The sequence below is a fragment of the Melospiza melodia genome, chromosome 2 (assembly GCF_035770615.1).
Source record: "Melospiza melodia melodia isolate bMelMel2 chromosome 2, bMelMel2.pri, whole genome shotgun sequence".
Lineage (NCBI taxonomy): Eukaryota > Metazoa > Chordata > Aves > Passeriformes > Passerellidae > Melospiza > Melospiza melodia.
In genome coordinates this window covers 105,674,407-105,687,806 of record NC_086195.1, presented here as the reverse complement: position 1 = coordinate 105,687,806, position 13,400 = coordinate 105,674,407, and positions in this window count along the sequence as shown.

Genomic DNA, 13,400 nt, shown 5'->3' with positions numbered 1-13,400 from the left:
TTATTACTTTTAAAGGTTTGCAAAATACAGCTTCCAGGTTTTCAAGAAACTGATTTGGCTACTAATATAATATTTTAGCTGCTGATACAGGGGAAAATACTCAATCATCCTTTAGTATAGCATTCTTCTCTCAAAATAAAAATAGAAGTATTTATTATACCTTTTCTTAATTAAATTAGGGTTTTTTTAGTTAATAATTTTAGCTTTGATATTTGTTAGTATTTCTGTAAAACCCACAGGATTTATTTGATTCATAATGTGTTTAAATACCTTACTACATTTATTTATTTTAGGCTTTTGTTCCTCTCCTTCCAAAATGACAGACTGCCCTTAAATATTTATAATGTTGTTATTTGATTTTGATTTAATTTGTAAAAATAGAAAGCTTCATAATTATCTGATTATAGTTCAATATGTATTTAATAGTTTAAAAACAGGAGCTGTGGAAAGTACATACCTTTCTGAACTGATTGTTGCAGATCAGGAGGGACACACTTAAAAATTGTAAAAAAAAAAACTCACCAGAAACTTATTTATGGGACACTAGACCTCAACTTATACTCTACAAATTGTGACAGAAGTTCAGATAATTGGTTCAAAGCAGACCTCCACCTGTAAATGTAAGTTTCAGACTGAATCTCATCAAGTGAAGACATTAAAAGTCTTTCAAGCTAAATTCTCTGTGGAAGACTGAATTTTTTTTGGAGAAAAAAATTGACTAGATACTGGAATTATGTGTTCTGAAAATGGTGAAATGAAATATATAATCCATTCTGAAATTAATAATTAATAAAATCACATCAACATGGAATCGTTAATATGGGAAAGGAGTCAGAGAAGAACCTTCCTCACACCTACACCCCAGATATTTATACACACTGATAAAATCTTTCTGAACATTCATCTTTTCCAGGCTGAGCACTTACAGCTCTCGGATTTTCCTCATATGACAAATGCTCCAATTCCTTAATCATCCCCACGGTCCTTTATTAAACTTGTTGTTGGCATGTCTACATACTACTTGTACTGGAGACCTCAGAAGCTGGACCTGGAATTCCAGATGATGCCTTCCCTCTTACTCTTTCCCAGGTAAGTGCTCTGGACATCTGCCTGTGAGTTGTGTGGCAAGCAATGAATATATGTTTTTATGTATATAAGATTTTATGTATCCATGTCACATTTGCATTCATTCTGCATGTACGCGCCGGTTATACATCTTCAGTCTCACTGCTGGCTGGACCTGGAGACATAAAGGAACAGCAGCCTCACCTCTCGTGGGCTGCTGAATCTGGAATGATACATCTGCCTCTAATAACTCTAAACATAGGAATATCCTTGATCAAAAATCCCTGAGTTATGACTTTGACCAATTTTAAAAGACTGTGACAAGTAAATACTACAAGCAACTAAACCCTAAATAATAGAATATTAACTTCATAGTTGTCTTTTCTCTGTGATTTTTACTTTTTACTAGTACTTAAAGAAAAAAAAATCACTTTTATTATGTATATTCACAAGTGTATCTGCTTACAGGACCTACCTCTATAACTTCTAATCCTACAATAGCAGATATCAGCCATTAATTTCTTTGTACCAATTAAGTAAAACTTAATTTTGTATTCTTTTACCTAACAATTTCCAAAATTCTTAAGATCACAGTAATCCTGCAAACACACAATATTTTAAACAATGGTTTAAAATTCTTAATTTAATTGGTACTTATGATAATTTAAGTGACACATCAGATCTTAGATATTCCAAAATCTTCTCTTACCAATGTTCTGATTGAACCAAAAATATGTACTAGACTCACTAGAAAGTTCATATTATTTGAGCTATAAAGACCTTCCTTCAAACGTAGAATATCTATACGTATAAACTTTTAGAGGCAGAGCATGCCATAAGGAGGAAACATTAACGCAGTATATTAAATAATTTTCCAAAGAGAAATTGTGATGTTCCCCTAAGAATTATTATTAGAAGACTTACCTTTCACAGTACAATGTCAATGTGAGCATAGATATATAAGAAAGTGCACGTTTCTCATGAAAGCAAAGGATATCTCCTCTAATATTCAAATATTTCATGTCTCTTACACCATTTATCCTGTTCTGTAGAGAAACATTGCAATCAATATCTCAGTGAAGTTAGAATTTTTAGCTGATAAATTAGGTCTTTCTTTGGCCGCTTTCCCCCTCTTTTCTCTCCAAGGGACATTAGAATAATGGGTATTCTAACCTTCATCACAGTCCATTCACCCTTTAGCTATAACTAAATTACACACTAAAATATAACTTTGATCATTCAAAATTTGTGTTAATATACTGCTAAGTGCAGGATGAAATAGATACTTTAAAAAAGTAAATTTAAAGGTCATCTTATAAGGAGAAGAAGAGTTCTACTTTGAGACCTATTTAAACATTGAATCAAATTCAGGGGTGTTTTTATCTGTTGCCAACCCTAAGTACTTAAGGTCTCAAATGTATTGACTAGACTTCAAATAATAATAAAATGAACAGAACAATTAAAATACAGTATCATTTAAAGATTTATGAATATTTGGTCTTAATTTTTCTCCTGCTTTAAGACTTCAAAATAAGACATTGAGATACATATTCTGATTTTCTTATATAGTTTAACTAGAAAATAAAATTCTCATTTATTCCCTCTCTCAAAATATCATGACTCCTATGCTGTCTAGGGTGTGAAAAATCACCCTGTTTATGGTTACTTGCTTTAGGTCACATAAAACATAATTAATTTTACTGTTGTCTGTTCCAACATATGATGCTTATTTTTCCAATAAAAACATACTTTACTGGGGTTTCACTGCAGAGAGCAAAGTTTACACTATAAAGATCAAAAGACATTTTAACTCAATTTCACATTCTTATTTTTGTGGGTTTTAACACAGCCTTTAAAGAAGGCAACTAATTTTTTAATACAGTTATGTTTTTTCTTTCTTTTTAACCTGTTTTAGTCTTAAAGTTAGACATAAACCTTAATTACTCCTTCAACGGATGCTACTTTGTATTAGTCAGTAGAAGATGTCATTTCTCACCATGTTGATTAGCAAGCAGGCTGTCTTTGGCTCTTTCAAAGTGATTTACATTATTCTCTGGTTTGATTAGCTAAAGCCAGATTTGTGTCATCCACACAATGTGGCTTAAATTTATTTGTTAGTTTTAAGCAGATTTTGACAGCAGAATACAAGACAGAAAGACTCCAGTAAAAGGTAAACTAAACACATTTTCTTTTGTGGTTTAAGCCTATGCAGCAGCTGGGCACCACATACCGGCTCAGTTGCTTCGTGATCTGTTGCAATAGCAAAGAGAATCAGAAGTGTGAAAGTGAGAAGACTCATGGGCTGAGTTAAAGACGTTTCAATAGGAAAAGCAATAGCTTTGTACACAAGCAAAGCAAAATAAAGAATTCATTCACATGGGCAGACAGGTGTCCAGCCGTCTCCAGGAGAGCAGGGCTCCACCCCATGTGATGGTTATTTGGGAATGGTTATGTGGATCTTCCACTGCATGGTGTGGAACATCCCTTGGGTCTGGTGTGGTCAGCTGTCCTGGCTGCATCCCCTGGCCCTGCACCTCCAGCTTTCTGTTGCTGCGATGGGGTCTGAAGGAGAAAAGGCCTTGATTCTGTGTAAGCACTGCTCAGAAATAATTAAATCATCCCTGTGCTACCAACACAAACACAATTTGCAGCACCGGCGCAGAACATGGACCCATGCGAGCTGCTGTGAAGGAAACTAACTCTATCCCAGACAAAACCAATACATGTAAGAAAGCAAGCAAGCAAACAAACAAACAAAACCCACCAGCATTGTTAAGAATGTAATTTTTCCTGTTTTCTTTATTCAAATTTGAAAATTCATAAAGTTAATATTATTTTAATAGAATCAAAAAAGCATAAATTAGCTACAACATAAATACCCTGAAACCCAAATCATAACTCAAAAATGAAATAGTGTTTTCTCCAGCAGCGAAAATATACACAAAAACTCAGCATGAATTTGGTAGAACAGCAAGGTGAAAGTGATTACCATGGAGAATCTTTTTTAGAAAGACTGCTTAAGCATATGATTATTTATATTATGTTATGCATGCTGTTTACTGTGATGACATTCAGAACAAATTATTCTGTAGCAAGTCCAAATTATATTATATTGTACAAGAATACTTTTTTAACTCAAAATATTTGTGTTTCATCAATTTATAGTGGAGATAAAATTATATTAATTTATTCCAGGGAAGGTTAGATACCCTTGTCTTTATCACAGACTTGTGGGAGAGCGAAAAGCTCAGGCTTCCTAATCCAGATCTTTTTCCTTATGAGAAGCAATGCAATTTTTTCAATAACACATGGTTGTGTTCTGTGTTAGGTGTCTAAAATCAAACTAAGACCAAGACAGCAATCTTGCCTGGGTTTTTCCCATGACTGGTTAACTTCACTGGCATTCAAAAATATATAATTATTTCCTTTATAGTCTGAGATTCCCTGTGTGTCTAATTGCACAGGACTTTTCAGGAACATCTATCGTAGGACATTGGTATTGATCTATGTCATGTAAAATGAATAAAAGTCACCTTAATGACCTTTCAAGCTTCCATGTCACACAGCTAATTTTAGAATTGGTGTTGGAGGTCCCTAGCTCTAACATTTAACCAGGAAATTTTAGCTTCTTAGTGCCAAAGCAGGCTTCACAAATTCACACAAATTCACACACACAAATTCATTTGTTCACAATACGACAATCACTAAAGTAAAGACTATTTTAGAGACAGGTATTTATCTTTCCAGACTAGATCAAGCTTGTAGTATGTAAAATCCCTTAGAATATCTGTTTCATATAGTGGCTGTATCTCTGAAGATCTTCAGAGCTACTAAGACTTCTTAGTTGATACCACAGGGTAATCATACAAATTGCAATGACACACATATCTGTGCCAAGTGTGTAATATTTTGATGAGCTAGCACCTAAGGCAGTCACCTATATTAACTCTAAGAGATATTATCTGAGTTTCAAAAACTTATAGCCTGGAAATATAGTGCTTATGTCCTTCCACTAAGGTATAGTTAACTTACTGTAATTTCTACTTGAAACAGAGTTACTACCCACAGAATGTTAGAAAGAGGAGACCTGACAGTACCATGCAGTAATTTATGACCTCTTGGTCACATCTTCACTTGGAAGACCTACTGCAAGCTCAGCAGGTCAAAGTATAATGGGTAGAAGTTACCCTTTCCTCACACTTGTTTGTAGGTATTTAGAAATTCAGAAAAGGCAGCATCACCCTTATTGAATGTAGTCTGATTAAGCCACCTTTCCAAAGGAAAAAAAACCTTCTGTAGAGAGGTGAATACCTTTTGATCTTATACTCACACAGCAAGGTTTTCTGTATATATTTTAACTTGAATTGCAATTGCATTGCAAAGTGAGGTAATAAAACAGCACACTGCTGGTATTGAGATCTCATATTCCAAAGACCAGTTAATTAGGCTTCATCAGAAAAAATGATACTACTAAAAAAAATGGACACATGTAGACTAGCTGCTTGGAAGATGTAAATGATATTTAACACCTGAAACAACAGTTCTGCTGTTTCATCTCTTTTCATCCCTAACAGTAACCAACAGGGGGTATAGCAGTTTGCTACTTAATGAGTTATAAATGATCTAATTAAGTGTCTCCTTGAAATTGTCTTTACACTTCTTTAGTGAGGTGGTTGTTTATTAAGCTTGGAATTTTATTGCGAGTCTTATAATTCAGTCAGTTTTAGTTAAATTTAGTTTTAGTTGAATTTATAAAGTTTTGATGGCATTATTTGAACATGGATTTAACAAACTAGGTTTGTATTTTTTTTCAAAATTATTTATTCTTCAATAATAAGTATTCTGGTTTTTTTTTTTCCTTCATTGTATTGAACTGAATATGGAGCATACACATACAATATGTTTTACAAATTATTTTACCAACAAATCTTCTATTTCTTCAAATTCATCTGTCCCTATAATGGTTGAATGTGAAGAAAATGGCATTTCTTATAAAATACTTGCATCACTCAGTGAATCAAGTGACAAGGAAATTTGACATACGCAGAATGCAAAATTTGGATTCTCAGATTGCAAAATTGTTGGTTCAATTCATTATTTTTTTATGTATTAGGGCAGATATTAAAAAAAAAAGCTTAAAAGATATGTTGTGGATAATCAAGTAAAAAGCCATTGGAAACAGCCACAAAGTGAGGGTATTAACAATGACTCCCAATTCCTGTGGAGAGAGAGATCAGTCAGGGAGGCAAAAGTAGCACTGCAATTAAACTTTATATCTTCCAGTTCAAAGACTTGCTATTTACAGGTTCTATTTCAAGGATTTCCTTTGATTTTTAGGTATCTGTTTTGTGATGTAGAACTAACAAATGAAATTTGTGATGTTCAGCACATACTCCACTGAACCTAGACAAGACAAAGCCCATTTCTAAACTTATCCTAGAGTAGTCAGCACGCTATTTTGCTGAATGTGGGGTCATTGCAAGGTCAGTTTACAGACTGATGTTTGTCTATAATGAAGGATAAAGATCATAGGCTTGTGTCCCTTTCATTGTCTTTTGTGAAAACCTTAAAAATGAAACTTAAAAGTTGGGGTTTTTCTCAAATTGATTGAAGATTCAAAATTCAGTATTAAATCCAACTATAGAGATGTGTTGATAAAAAAACATGTTATTTTCAAATTGTCCCTTTAATATACTCATAGCATGCATACATGGTGTCCAAATAGATAATTATATTGAAAATCTGCTATTTCAAGTTTAAAAATATACATGACAGATCTTTGGAAACTATCGTCTCACATTAAGCAGTAGAATTTGATGTGATGAGAAATAAAGAAATATATGCCTAACAGATATGGAAGTGTAATTAGGAAAGAGAGAAATCAATTTGTGATATCTTAATAATATAGGTAAAAAAGTTGTTCTAGAAGGTCCGCTAAGCCCAAAGCAAATTTGGGGCTTAGTAGTTACATGCTAAGTATATGCACTCACTAGAACTCAAGCCAAAGTTCAAAATACACCTGTATTTTGGATATAAATATTTTTGTTTTTTAATTTGAAAAATTATATCTATATTTACTTCTTTCTCATGGTCCTTTGTCCCCATGTGATTTTGCAGAATATGGACAGTTACTACTGTTTTGCTCCATCTGAGGGCTATTATTTAACCAGGTCCCTATGATGAGAGAACTCAGCTGATAAAATATTTATCCACAATCTGTCAATCAATATGGTACTGCGATAGAATAGAAGCAAAGATTAATCTAGTTTAAATTAATTGTTGAAAAGGGAAATAGAAATATCTGTGTTTAGTCATAATTCAGTCACTCTGAAAGAATCAATCCTTTGTACACATTTGTTTGTACTGTAATGGAAAAACTTTCATTGTGAGAAATCTGTATATTCTTTTGATCTCATCTGAACCTGTAAACATATGCTCCCCCCTTCAAATTTTCTCTGTACCTGCATAAAGGCTCATCTTTTAATAGAAGCACAGAAGTAGGCAAGTTGAAAAGGACCTTCAGAAGTCACAGAGTCCAAAGTCCTACACAAAGCAGGTTACTCAGAATCATGGCCAGTCTGATTCAGAATATCTTCAAGAATATGACCAAGAGGATTCTTCCTGAGTTCAATCACTCATACAGTGAAAGATCTTTTCCTTATATCCAGTTGGAATTTCCCATTCCAATTTTTCACACTGTGCTTTTTCAACAATTTTTCATACACTGTCTTCCTTGGAAAATTCTGGATCTGTTTTTTTGTTTGTTTTGTTTAATCACCTCTTGTTGGAGCTTCTAGGCAGCAGTAACATCCCCAAGGTATCCTCCACTTTTCAAAGCTGAACAAAACAGGTTGGCTCATCCTCTCCTTGCACAACTTCTGCTAATCTGACTCCTGATTGTGTCTTTTTGTGTCTTGGAGTCCCAAATGGACACAGTCCTACCCATGCAGTCTTCAGGCATCAAAGAGAAGGAAATAATCACTTCCCTTTATCTGCTTGAAGTGGATTAAAGGATTAAAGTAACTGTTCTAGTGCAATGGTTTTCCTAAATTGTGCAGCATTTCTTCTTCAGATCCTGAATAAGCACCCCACTTTCTGTCTTCTACTGCCTGCAGTGTCACTGAATGTGTTGTAGAGACAACCCTTGTCTGTCTTCTGAAATAACCTGAATAGCTAAACATGGGTCACATAAATGAGAACCCCTGAAGGATATTCCAACTCTCCTTTCAGGAGAACTACAATTTTGGAATACATGCAGAATCTACATAATTGAAGACTTTAAGGAAATTGGAGTTAAAAAGAATGGGAAAGGTTGGTGATTTTTCCCTTTTCTTCCTGAATCTACCTTCCACAAAGTTGTTAGGTGAAACAAGACATAATCAACTGAAAATTAAACGTTGGAACTAAACTAATTTATTATTAAAAATTACTATAGAATGTAAGGAAAGTCCTAATATTTCACAGTCACCACACAATGAAATGTATCAGTGTAGAGGAAGTACAGGAGGACATGTCTAGAGAGGTCACATAAAGAGGGTCTGCCAACCCCATTACATACACAAATATTTGGGGACTGATGCAGTTCTATCAAATGATTGAGCCTAAACAGACAGGGTAGAAATGCTCAAAATCAGGAGCGGCAGAAAAAAGATATTCCAAACATTGGTCACTGCATTGCCTCAGCTTTCCAAAGTTTCTTCAGAGTGGTCAGAATAACTGAGTAGGAAGCAAAAAGGTCCTGAAGAAATATCATTCAAAGTTACTTTATCTCTTATGCTTGCCATGAGCAGAATGTCTAAACCATCTGTCCCCAAATGGTACAAATGCCAATAACTTTATCTACTACTTAACTTTTAGATAGGAGAATCCTGTTTTGAAAAGTCCCAATAACAATATTATTAAATATTGTTCAATGCTTAATATTAACTATTGTGCGAAAATGCACCATTAACCAGAGAAACTGCTGTTGTGGTGTAATGCCAGCTGCAAATAAGCATCACACAATCATTTGCTCACTTGCCACTGTTGCAATGGGGGAGAGACTCAGAATAGTGAAAGTGAGAAAACGCATTGGTTGAGATAATGATGGCTTGATAGATGAAGCAAAAAAAACCCACTCACACAAGCAAAGCAGAACGAGGAATTCATTCACCACTTCCCATGGGCAGGCAGGTGCTCAGCCATCCCCAGAACAGTAGGGCTCCATCATGAGTTAGGGTGACTTGGGAAGACAGATGCCAACATTTTGAACATCCCCTCCTTCTTTCTTCCTCTTCCACCTACTTTGTATGCTGTGCACGTTATATGGTAGGGGATATTCATTTGGTCATTTGGGGTCAGCTGTACTGGCTGTGCCTTCTCACAGATTTTTGTGCACCATGTATTAACTGGTGAGGTGGTGTGAGAATCAGAAAAACGGTGGAAGCACTATTTAGAAGTAACTAAAACATCCCCATGTTATCGGCACCATTTTCAGCACAAATTTAAAACACGGCACCATATCAGCTACTATGAAGAAAATTAACTCTATCCATGCAAAAACCAACAAAACCATTTATACAAGCATCTCTAAAGATGAACAATTAATAAACAGACACATATATCTGCCATGTGTTGGTTATCTTAACATCTTGATTTCTCTTTGAGTAAACGTCACCTAATTATTCTATTTACAGCTCTTTGTTTTCAGTATTTTTACCTTTACAATATTTCAAATTGCTATTATCATTAGCAATTTCCTATAACTAGTACATAATAGGTGGACTTTTTATTCTTTAATATTCTCATTAGTTCTTCCAAACTGTGAATTTGTTTTATTTGATTTGCTAAACATTTAATGTTTGTCAAGATACTCTTCATATTAAAGTCTTCTCAATGTTCTAAAATCTAATTCTAGTGCCAAAAAGCACAGTGTATCTGAGCTTATTTTCCAACATTATATTTCTGCATTTCAGTGTTGGGGCCTTTTTTTCATTGCCACAGTACCTTCAAGTTAACATGAGTTTTTCTATTCTTTTCAACCCTAGTTTATATTGCCAAAAGATGTCCTCCAGCCCTCAAATGGTTTTTATGAATTTTTATGTCCCAGATGTACAGCTTGCATATTTCCCAAGAATAAATATCATTTTATTTCCAGCCAATAATTCAAACTTCTTTTGGTCTTGCTAGATTATTTCTTTATCCACAATAGTATTTGCAATACATTCCAATTTCATATTATCTAAAAATTTAATTAATGTGGCATTTGTTCATCCATCCAAAACAGAAATAAATTTGCTAAATAAAACTAGGTCTAACCCAAATGCTGGCTACACCTCCTTGGCCACTGCAATTTCACATAACTTTGTTGGTTGACCTTCAGCAGTTTTCCTTCACTGTGACAGTGCCTGTTTGAATTAGTTTTGTAAATAACATTAGAGTTTTCTCATTAAAAGTGTTCAGTACAAGATATAATATGCAAACGTTGATTTTGCAGCCACACTGCAGCCACATCCCACCATGAAAACTGCAGACCAAAGTTAAGTGTCTTTTTTAGAAAGCTTAAGTCCTGAAATAGCAGAGGTTATTTCAGACCTCTGTGTGATGCTAGCAGGTATTTCTGCAGGAAACCACCCTGAGACTGGACAGGATACCCCATAATGACATAATGACACACCCCTTAGTGACACTAACAAACAGCATTTAAAATCAAATCACTCCATTATTTTCCATCTTTAGTCAGGGGAGTGCAATAAACTGTAATGTTGCAGACATCTTTTCATGAAAAATCCTTTCCTTAGGATTTTTCCTCCTGAGAAGCTGAAAAGCCTCAAGAACAAAAGGTAAACAATGATTATCTGCTGCTGTGGAATGCAACAGGTGGATCTCTGATTGGCTCATGTTAGTTTGTTTATAATTAATGGCCAAACACAGTCAACTGGCTCAGACTCTCTGCCCGAGACAGAAGCTTTGTTATCATTCTTTTTGATTCTATTCTTATCTTATCTAGTCTTCTGATGAAACCTTTTCTTCTATCCTTTTAGTATAGTTTTGATGTAATATATATCAAAAAATAATAAATCAAGCCTTCTGAAATGTGGAGTCAGATCCTTCGTCTCTTCCCTCGTCCAAGAATCCCTGTGAACACCATCACACTGGAAGAAAATGTTCTTGCTTTATAAGCTTAGATATATACTGTGCTGTTTCCTAGAAGAGTCCATTTTTTTCTCTTTGACTAATGAAAATTTATAATAGGGCTACTTAATATGTTGTAGAACATGCCCAAAGGATACTTCTCTAGGGACTCAATTGTTCTTCTGACCTGGGCACTGGAGAGAGGTTTCCCTTTAATTCTCTCTTTTCCTTTCTTTCTCTGCTTTATATTTGGTACCTTTAAATTCATGTATGCCACCAATTAAAGACCCTAAAAAGGAAGTTTTCTTCATTTAAGATTATTCCATCTTTGTACAAGAGCCTGTACCATTAGATATAAACCAACCAAACAACTGAAAAAGGGAGATGAAGCTGGTAGGTTTGAATTGGCTTGGTACAAAACTGGATTGTTGCTGATGCATATGTCAAGATCAATCATCAAAAAGGATTTTAGGTTTTTCAGTCTTTAGGAATTTGAATTAGATTATCTATCATTTGGAATGTAACTACTGAAAAAAACATATGGAGATCAACAAAAACTTTTGGGTTATTGAATCTGATATAAAAAAAAAAGTATAATTCCCTTCTTTGTTTCTTTTCCCAAGTTTTATATTTACAAAATTGGCTTTTCGTAAGATTCTTTTCTACCACAGCACATAGGTGTTTAAAAATTCATCACAATAAAATGAGGCATCACAAATAAATCTCATAAATCACAAATCACATAAAGATTTTACTTTTTAGATAACAAGTTTTCAAAACTCCTGAGAATGAGCTAAATATGGTGTATAGCAATAGTCAAAGCTTTTTACTTGTTTGCTGTGCTTAGTTCTATAGTGTTTCTTGCATTCCTGCATTATTTACATGGTTTGGAACTGCTAGAAAAACAAGCACAAATAAATCTCAATATATATCTCCAGAAAAGATACTTAGCAACACACCTTGAGAGGACACTTGAAAAGGAAGACAAGACATCTCAAGTATATGCTTTAAAGGTCTATTGCAATATCCTCTTCATAGCCTGAAAGTAACATTTATTAGTCTGCTTAAAAAAAAATCTTAAGAAAAGTATCTGAAGCCATTGATATAATTCCAATTTCCAGAAAAGAGTAGAAGACATAGCTGTCTAGTCAACTGGTTATTTAGATTACTTTAAAAATATTTTTTTCTAACTTTTTACATAGTTTCTTTCCAATAAAATTTATCTTCTAAAAATAATATTAAAAGTGTTAAAATTATAATAAAAAATATTGCAGGCATAATTATAGGCCCCTTTTTTCATATCTGTGGAAAATAAATACATTCATTAAAAAAAAAATCCAGAGAATTGTCCGTTGAGGAGATGTGCTGTAAGCTGTGTAAAACCTTCGTACCAGACATCTCTTGTCATGGCGTGCATTTCATGCATGGGATAAGAGCAAAAGACTTGAAGACCACTGTCAACAGCTTAATCAATCAACTGGTGGTGTAAAAGTTTCTCTGAGCCTTCCTGACTCCATAGGAACAGGAGGAATAAACATATGGCTCAGCCCAACAGAGATGACAAAAATTAGACGAATGACCTTGAGCTGGCTTCAGTCCATGTATTCCTTTCTGATGATCTGGAACAGGAATATAATGATGATGAGAATTTTATAAATACCAGGAAGGGGAATCACATTGGAATTGTCATTGAACTGTGCATTGCACTCACTGTATTTTGTTAAGTGCCACTTAAATCCGTATTGTGTTTTCAGGGATTTTGTATAACTGTTATAAAACATCATATAACTGGCAAAATTAGTAATCTTGTGAAACAAATAATATTCAAATAAGTAAAATTGATATTAAATATTTCGCCCTCCACACATGGAGAGTAGCAGAGAATCTGGTCAGAAATTACCATATTATCACATGGTCAAGTACTGAAATCCTTCAGCCTCAATCCTATCCTGCCTCAATGAGGAGCTCTCTAGGCTGGCCAGCTCAGCCTTGGTGGCTGACCATCAGTAACTGCAGCTATGCTATTGCACACTCACAAGTAGGGCAGGATATGATTCTTAGGAACTGTCTGCTTTGAAAATGCACTGGTAACATACACTGATAACATAATGACTGATAGCATGGAAGAATAACATTAAGCAGTATGATGCTAATATCAGTCAATTTTTATGAGACTGGCCTTCTTTAGAAATCTTCTAAATAATCTAACCATATGTATGTCT